The sequence below is a fragment of the Echinops telfairi genome, unplaced genomic scaffold (genome assembly GCF_000313985.2).
Source record: "Echinops telfairi isolate 266 unplaced genomic scaffold, ASM31398v2 ScPeMD7_31;HRSCAF=116, whole genome shotgun sequence".
NCBI classification, from domain to species: Eukaryota; Metazoa; Chordata; class Mammalia; order Afrosoricida; family Tenrecidae; genus Echinops; species Echinops telfairi.
The window spans coordinates 41,788,678-41,797,814 of NW_022103928.1; the positions used below are offsets into that span (position 1 = coordinate 41,788,678).

Here is a 9,137-nt window from a genome sequence, read left to right on the forward strand (position 1 = left end):
GTCGTCCGTATGAATAATTAGGCATGTGCTCTGCAGAGTGGACTGAGTCAGGCAAGCTCCTATCACTTGGCTATTACAATATTTCTTATGTGGAAGACACAGGTATGAATGACTCATTCATCTGTAGAGGGGAGTTTGTTAAATGGTCTTTGAGAAAGTTAGGAACTGAATTCTCAACAGCCCTTGAAGAACGGGTATGAAGGGAAGTTGGGCAAAATGAGTAAGCGACTGCTGATTCAGGGCTGGGCTCAGTAGAGCAGCAATTGTTAAAGATGAATGGATTAAAGAGTAAAACTTATTTGTGATATGAGATCTTCTATAATGTTCAGGAGAGTTTTAAATTATATTCCCGAGCCTGAGAAAGTACCAGCAGGATAGATAGAGGAAGACACTGATCATGAGAATCAGCAAAGAAGGCTAATGTTGGAACATTTACAATTCATAATAGGTCTTTTTTTTAATAATAGGAGGTCTTATCATTCTAGGTTCCAAAAGGAAATTTAACAAATTCTACCACTTGTATCTTTTGAATGTTTCACAATATTTTCATAACCACCAGTGACTTCATTTTTTAACCTTAGGGTAGTGAAAGGCTTTTTCTAAGGATCACTCAAAATTTAAAAAGCAATAAAAAAAGAGATTGATAAGTTTGACCACATAAAATTTTCACAATTTTAATATGGCAAAACATCATGAAAAAAAAAGATAGTCGACAAACTGGGAGAAAACATTCATAACCTATACAACAGACTAATGGCTAATATGCAATGGATATGCTAACAAATAACCTAACTAATACATATCAATTTTAAAAACTACACTGAAGGAAATGGGGAAGAAATCTATAATATACTTACATATTAAACAATTTTCAGTTCTATTATACATATAAAGTAGTTTCAGAATTTTTAACTCTTATCTGTGAGAAGTACTTATTAATTATGTTAGAACATTGATTTAGTTTTTTGTATTTATCTTAGCTTTAGATACCTAGTTAAACACTGCTTCCCAAAGTGACCTGTGTTCTCTTTCTTCTGAAACTAGCTTATGTGTACACTAGAATGGAATAGTATTTAATAAATAAATATACTGTGGGTTTTACTTTTAGAAAGTCATAAATAAATGAGAGCCTCCTCTCTGAAATAAGCTGTGAGATGTATTGGATCAGAGGTAACTATCTATCTACCTATCCATCCATCCATTCCTCCATCTATCAATTGAGCTATCTACTATATACACACACCACACACATATGCACACATATAGAATACATAAACATCTGTGTATCCATGAGTTAGTATACATACTATTAATTCCCAGCTCTATATGCTAAGAGGGTCTAGAAGCAATGACATCTCATTAGCAATGAACACACCTGGGGTCCAGATTTTGGTTTCTGAATACCATCCTCTAATAAAAGCAAGCAGGGAACCTAAGAGAAACAATTTTATCCAGTGCTGGAGCACAGAAAATGGAAGATGAGTCTGGAGCATTTCAAGGGGTCAGAAAAGTAAGTTTCCAAAAAAAACAACAACCAACCAACCAAACAAACAAACAAAAACTCCCAAACTGGAAGTTTGTGGAAAGAACACAGATGTTAATTTAAAGGCATTCCTAATGGCCAAGGTTGGTATAATTTGAGCAATAAAATAAGTACTTATAGTATTGGCTTTTGATTCAAAGAATAAAATAGATATCCATGAGTCCATGTTAATGTAAATAAATAACAAGTAAATGTGGGGGTGGGGTTCAGCTCTTTTTCACAACAGAACTCCAATTAGTAAAATAAGAGAGAAATTGAATCATTTTGAAAATAAAACCACAGGGAATGCTAAAACTACTGGACAAATATCTGAAGAGAAATAGGACTTGCATACTGTATTAGGCTGGATTTTCTGTAGAAACAAACTAGTGACAACCCTCTAATAAGTATAAGACAGAACTTTCTATCAAGAAAGAATTTCATATTAAGGAAGCAGCCCAGCCCAGTCCAACTCAAGGTCATGGGTCAGATGGTAGCTGGATGTCCTCCAGATTCATGCAACTGTAGGCCAAGCAAGCAGGAAGGTGAAGCAGAAAATTGCAAGCTCACAGGCCAAGGGTGCAGTCACGTGGATTCAAGGTCAGCAGGCACATGGCAGGCTGCTAACACTTCCCAGGGCCGGAAGGCCACATGGTCTGCCAGTCCCAGAAGCAGGAAAGAGAGCAGCCCGAGAGACCAGTTCTCCACCGGGTCTCATACACAGGCCACATAGGAGATTCCATTCGATCAAACTAAACCGCTTTTTAAAAGTCAAGTATTTTCATAGCTTATACCTTATTAGTTATAAAAATTTCTGTAGAGAGGAATTAACAGATAATATCCCTTTCAACATCTTGATATTACGAAATGAAAAAAAATAGTGTCTAGCAACTGCATAGGAAACAACATACACATTTCCAACGACGAAGAAGTAAACATAGTTGGGTATGGAGGGAGCTTCAAACAAAAGTCTCTGGCCAGTTCAGAGACAAATATAATGGATTCCCTAGGTCAGAGTTTAATTGGAATTCTCCAGGAACTGACGATAGGAAAGGAGGGCAGAAGGAAATGCTTACATTCCACACTATTTTTTAAGATGCGTACATTAATTTTGTCAGCTTGTAGTTCCTCACAGATGTCTAGAATATGAAGGATCAACAGGGGATTAGCCTCTGTTTAATTTACCAAGTATGGATTTCCATGACCAATAACTGGGAAAGCATCTCTAAGTGGGCAATCCATCTTACAAGATTACCTGAGCACCGTGTCGCAATTACTGCTGCATTTCAATTTCTATTCACTTTTGCTCATCTATGTACAAAAGGAGCTTTATTCCGTCTCTAAACCGAAAACACATTTCCCATCTCTCACCATCAACACATTATACAGGTTTCTGAAGCATGAAGAGCCAACGACAAATTAGAAATCATAAGTTCTCTCTGAGTTTTGGGTGTTTTTCCTGAGGAGGAGGGATAGCTCTGCTCTATGGGAGAAAGATGGGGCTTTTTGCTCCCGTCAAGATTTATAGCCTTGGCACTCAAAGGGGGCAGCCCGATTTTGGCCTATAGGACTGAGCTGGGTTGGAAGGGACTCAGTGGCAATGAGCTTGGTTGGTTTTTCTGAGGAATCCTGGCTACACTCTCCCCCACAGAGTGATCATGATACTCAAGGAGCCCCTAATACACTCTGAAGGAGCCCTGCTGGCTCACTTTTTAACTGCTTGGCTGCTAACTTAAGGCCGTGGGTTGCTTTGCATGAGAAAGATGTGGTCAGGCTGCTTCCATAGATGTACAGCTTTGGAAACCCTGCAGGACAGTCCTGCTCTGACCTATAAGGTCACCGAGTAAGAACTGACCCAACAACAGGTTAATGCACTCTAAAGAAATAGTAATTGTTTTTGGTTTTGCCAGTTAATGAATATATCAATTTCAGTATCTCTCTCTCTTTTCTATCTATTTATCTATCATCTATCTAATCTAATCTAATCTAATCGATCTTTCTCTGGTGATAAATTAAACAAATGACTCCAAGATATCAGTAGTGTACTTCTGGAGTTCCAATAACGTCTCTTACTGAAAATTACAGAATATCAGGTTGCATCTCATTGAAAGAAAGCTGTGAGGAATTTTCTGAGAAAATTTCATGACATTCTCAATTTACTTCTGAATTCTGCCATGAACTAGCAGTGACACTGGGTTAATAGAGTAACTTAATCTATTCGCTCTCATTTTATAAAATGAGAATAATATTATCTCTATCAGAAGACTTGACTCTAACATATATATATATATATAAGAAAACAGGTAGCACAGCTTACCTAGAGATATGCAATAAATGCCATTTGCTTCATTGATAAACTGGTAAAAAACCTCTTAAGATATTAAGATTTAAGTGACCTTCAAAGAGTTAGTAGCGAAGCCCATAATTTTAAAAAATTCCCCTTTCCATGAACCGTTTGGGACTCCCTTTTATGTAGCCATGCACATCCATCCAACTTAATCAGTGATATCAACTGTTTGAATGCTGAAAAAATATTTTAACAGAAAGTCCAATAATAGATCTTATATAAGACAATTTTCCTGTATAGAACCCAGCAGTAAAAGCATATAGCCTAAATTCTTGTCTTTGATGGGAGATTGGATTTAGGGACCTTAATCCTGAACCATGTCTTTCATATCTGCCTTTATAAAACACATGTAGAACAAAGATAAAATACATACACATGTATATTTTCATTGATATTTGATGGTATCAGATTCTTTGCTTTCAATCTCACAGGGGTGATAAGACTTGGAAGTCTTTCTGATTATATACCAACCAAATAGTTTCTTGACTATGGCCACACTACCTACTTTCCTTTTACAAAAACACCACTGCAAATTGCTTAAGCCATGCATGGGTAAGAGAATGAATGGTGTCCAGCCACTCAGATAGAATGTCAGGTGGGGTCCTAACTATGGTAACTGGCTATCCAAAAGAAAATCGGAATGTAGGAGTCCATGTGGAAGAGATCATGCCATACTATGTGGGATCAAAGGGTTTCATAGAAATCCTTGGTCAAAAAGAGGGAAAATATATGAGTCTCAAATCAGAGGCACTTGGTGTATATACAGACAGAGGCTTGAACGTGAAGATTTCATTCCATCTATGTCTCAACAGGAGGCTGGAATCTATGCTACATTTTAATACTACCTTTTTGGAGTAGATTCTCGACTATTTTTTTGTGCTGCCCTAAACTCTCTATCCTGAAGAGAACATTTTTCTTCTTTGAGGTCTGGCAGATGCCAGATGTCATAAACGATTCCCAGAATTCTTCCTTATGCATAACAGAATCAAACATAACCCTATTGTGTTAGGGTATGTTGTCAAGAGTAACAACGCTGGTGATACTCAGATAAGTATTAAAAAGAGCTTTGTATCAAGAAGTCATCTTATATCAAAAAGCCATCTCAGCCCAGTCCAATTCAAGGCCACGGTTCTGATGCTAGCTGGAGTCTGCTTCAGACTCAAGTAGCTGTAGACTGATGAGGCAGAAAGGGGAAGTGGGATGCAAGAAGCTGCATAGTTGCCTGGATCCAAGGTCGGTGGAAAACATGGCAGGGCACCGTCAGCTCTCATGGTTGGCCAGCCACATGAGGCCACCCCTGGAGACAGGCATAGTCCCAGCAAGCAGAAGACAAAGGGGTAGAGAGAAGACATCCCCAGTGTTGTATCTCTTATAACAAAAGCCACACCTCCCAGGAGGCATCATCCGGCTGTGACCTGATTGACAGGTTGGACTCCACCCCTACACAAGTGCAAGTTGACATAAAATCTGTCTTGCAACATCTTCATGATTATTGATTTGAATCCATTGTTGCAGTTAGTGTGCCGTACTTCCCAATCTGAAAGTCCATTCTTTATCACTATATTGGACATCGTCCTGTAGTAATTGATAATATTTTCATTGGATAATCTTAGGAAACTTATGTCAACAATAAAAAAACAACAAATAAGCAAACAAACAACAAATTTATTGTTTCTTCCTAGTTTGGAAGCTCCACTCAAATCTGTCCACCCTGGTAGATACTGGTGGTATTTGAAGTACTAGTGGCATATCTTCTAGCACCATAATAGCATAGAAGCCACCAAACTCACACAATACAACAAATTCCCAGAGGGGTGATGGTTCTTTAAGGGAGAGGTCCAGAATTCCACTTCCATACACATAGAACCATTGTCCGTGCTCTCTGGCTAGAAGTCCAGGAGGACCTTGTTCCATTGTCTACAAGTGGGTTTTCATCATGTACTAGAGATTCTGAAATTCTTAGGCATGTGTGTGTATCTGTGTGTTGAATGTATGTATACATTTATATTTGGGGGTGGGTACTGTCCTCCCATTTTTCTTAGTTACTTATCTATATATATTTTTCCTTAATGTATCCATGGCAGCCTTTGCAATAAATCATTCCCAAAGTGGAGATGGATAGGTTAAAAAAATTTTTTTAAAAATTAAATTATCTGGACCTACTATATCTCAAAACAATAACGCAATCCATTCTGATTTCACTTACTTTAGCAATAAACAAAACAAGGCATAAATCATGTTCAATTTTGATGGGTAAATTAGTGTATTTCAGTTTCCTCATTTATCTTCATAATCTCATTTAAGGGATTGAAAATCTTCCCCCCCAAAAAACAACACTTAGAGAAGATAAGCTAAATTTTGATTTTCTGGCTCCTAACGTTTCCTGACAAAATACATAAAAAATAATATTTTCAGTGTCAAATAACACGTTTTCTGTGAGTATTCCTATGTGCCAAGTATTATTGGTAATATAAAAATATAAGATACTCTCCCAGTCCTACAAGACAATCAAGGTAATATTATTTTGTTGTGGTTTAAGCAAAAAAATATTTACTGCAGCTTTTGGAAATGTCAAGGTAATACTTACTCCATGTTGTTCACTCTTCATTTTTTTTGTTTTCTTTGAATTTTTAAAAACATTTTCTTAGGAGCTCTTACAGATATTATTGCAATCCATAGTTCCGTCAGATCAGGCGTGGTTGTACCATTGTTGCCATCATCATTTACAATCCATTTGCTTTTTTCTTGAACTCCTTGATATCAGCTCCCCTATATCTCCTCCCTCCCCTCCCCTACCACCTCCTTAATAAATTATATATTATTATTATTATTCTTGGGGAGGTTGGTCATAACTTACATGATCCAATGAATCCATTCACCTACAATTCTGATGTTCATTCCCCTCTAGCGGGATTATACAGTCATCCTTGGTATCAGTTTTTCCTCTCCACCCCACCCCCCTCTTCCCATACCCTCAGGGAATCATTACTCCCATTACTGTTTCTGATGGGTTTATCTATCTTGAGTTTTGTGCTTCGAAAGAATTTACTAGTACCAATGTACATACCCAGGTCTAGCAAGATTAGTGAGGTAAAACTTGGGTCATCATAGTGGGAGGAGGAAATTTTAAAGAACTACAGAATAGTTGTGTGTTTCATCATTGTTCTATGAAGTTATCATTTTTCAATTCCAGTCAAATACTTTGAGAGGAAGAATTTTCAAAGGTATAAGTATTTCGTGCCCAACTAAAATTCAAGTAAACATTCCACAATGAATTTTAAATGTCCATAACAATACCCATATGATGTTTCCACCCTTATAAAGCCTGTGTCCCATGAAAGGAGTCCCTTGCTGATGTTAATAGTTAAGTGCTCAGTTATTAACTGAAGGTCCGGCAGTTGGAACCCACCTATAAGTGCCTTGGAAGAGAGGCCTGGAAACCTGCTTCTGAAAGGTCATGATCTTAAAAACTCTAAAGAGCACACTTTTATTTTGCAACACCTGGGGTTGTCAGGAGCTGGGATCAGCTCGGTGGCCCCTGCCCCTCCACCCCATGGTGGTGGCGATATCACTCATGTAAAAGACTTGACTATAGAATTTTTGAGCCAGAAGGGCCCTTCTAAGAGAGCAAATCATGAGTCGTTTGTTTTGAAGTGTTGATTACATATTCCCCATCCAATTTAGAGACATTTTACACATGTGGTCACTAACGCTACATGCAAATTACAAAGTTGAAAAGGAGTTCCTGTCTTCTTTGTCCTTGCATCCCGGGATCTAGAACAGGACTCCCTAAGCTTCCAATGGGGGAATGCCAGCAGGGTATAGATGGAGCTGAAGGACCAGTTGAATGACAAACTATATTAGTTTACAAAAGGCAAATTATAAAACTAAGGCTAACTTGGTGGTGATAGGCAAACTTGATGCGTATGGGTAATTATTATGGTTAATAGTGAATACGCATCATTTAAGAAGTCCCTTAAAGGGTCCTGTATTAGTCTGGGTAGACTACAGAAACAAATTCACAGAAACTCATATGTATATAAGAGAGAATTTTATATAAAAGGTAAGTGTACATTAAGAAAGCATCCCAATCCAGTGCTGTGCAAGTCCATAAATCTGACATTAGCCATATGTCCAACACCGATCTACAAAGTCCTCCTCAAATTCGCAAAACACACAATAAATGTCGACTGCAGAAGGAAAGCTGAGTTAGGGAGCATGTAAGCATCTCAGCGCTGGCAGGGAGCTCCACACAGCTGCTCTAGCACTCAGGGCTGCATCAGGGTAGGTCCACGTGGCTTCTCAGGGATGTCTCACAGAAGTGAGCCTTGCCAGCTGAGGCAAAAAACTAGCTAAGGCAGCTGCACACTGATATGACCATCAGAGAACAAGAGACCCGAGAAAAAGAAAGGAGAGGCTCACCGAGCCATTTATCTCCCCACCCTTCAATTAATCCCACATGTCTTTATTGGCCAGGTTGGCACAATAAACCTTAATATCACAGGTCCCAAGTTAGAACATGTTATTTTCTGGTTTATGTAGCACGTGGTTACCGAACACTGTTTTACATTTCACAAAGCTTTCCCACTTGCTTTCTCATTACTTCTCACAACATGATGAAGTAGGGAGAACAGATAGAATTCTTTGAAAATAAACATGTTTTACTTTTCTGGTATTAAAGTGCATGCTGATAGCAGTCTATATCTGAAAACACCAAAGAATATAACAAGAGGTATAAATCACTATCATTCCTCCCTGAAGAGATAACCAATGCTTTGCCTTCTCCTGGCTTGGTGTTCCTTTGTGTGTATAATAACTGCATCTGAATGGTAGCCCTAGAACATGCAGGTGTCTACCTTGTTTTGTAGCACTTCTCTGGGTTACTATACTTGATATTTAATGGTACAAACAACAGCAAGTCAAAAAAGATTGCTCCTCACGTTCAGTTCATACATGCATGAGTCTGTCGCAAACAAGACATATTTGAATCTGTCACTGTGGTCAGTGGATGGATGCAAATCAATCCACTTAATCTTTTAAGGGTGCCTTCAAAAACAAAAGGCACAATAGGAACATTGGTTTTGGATGGGATCTCCTGGAGGAGAAAAGTTAGCACAGAAAGTATGACAACTTAAAACAAAACAAAAGTACTTATAGATAACCTCAAAGGTTAGAGGATCAGGATGTAGGCTTGTTCGGGATAAGTTTTAAGAAAATTGAGAACTGCAGTGGTGCAAAAAATGTCAGGAAATTTGCACTGAGGAATCC

General features: G+C 38.2%; 1 protein-coding gene across 1 annotated transcript in view; it reads right to left on the bottom strand.

Annotated features, from left to right (window-relative positions):
* Positions 1 to 9,137, bottom strand: part of DPP6 (dipeptidyl peptidase like 6) — a 398,654-nt gene that overhangs the window by 262,698 nt on the left and 126,819 nt on the right. The gene's annotated exons all lie outside the window — the stretch shown is intronic.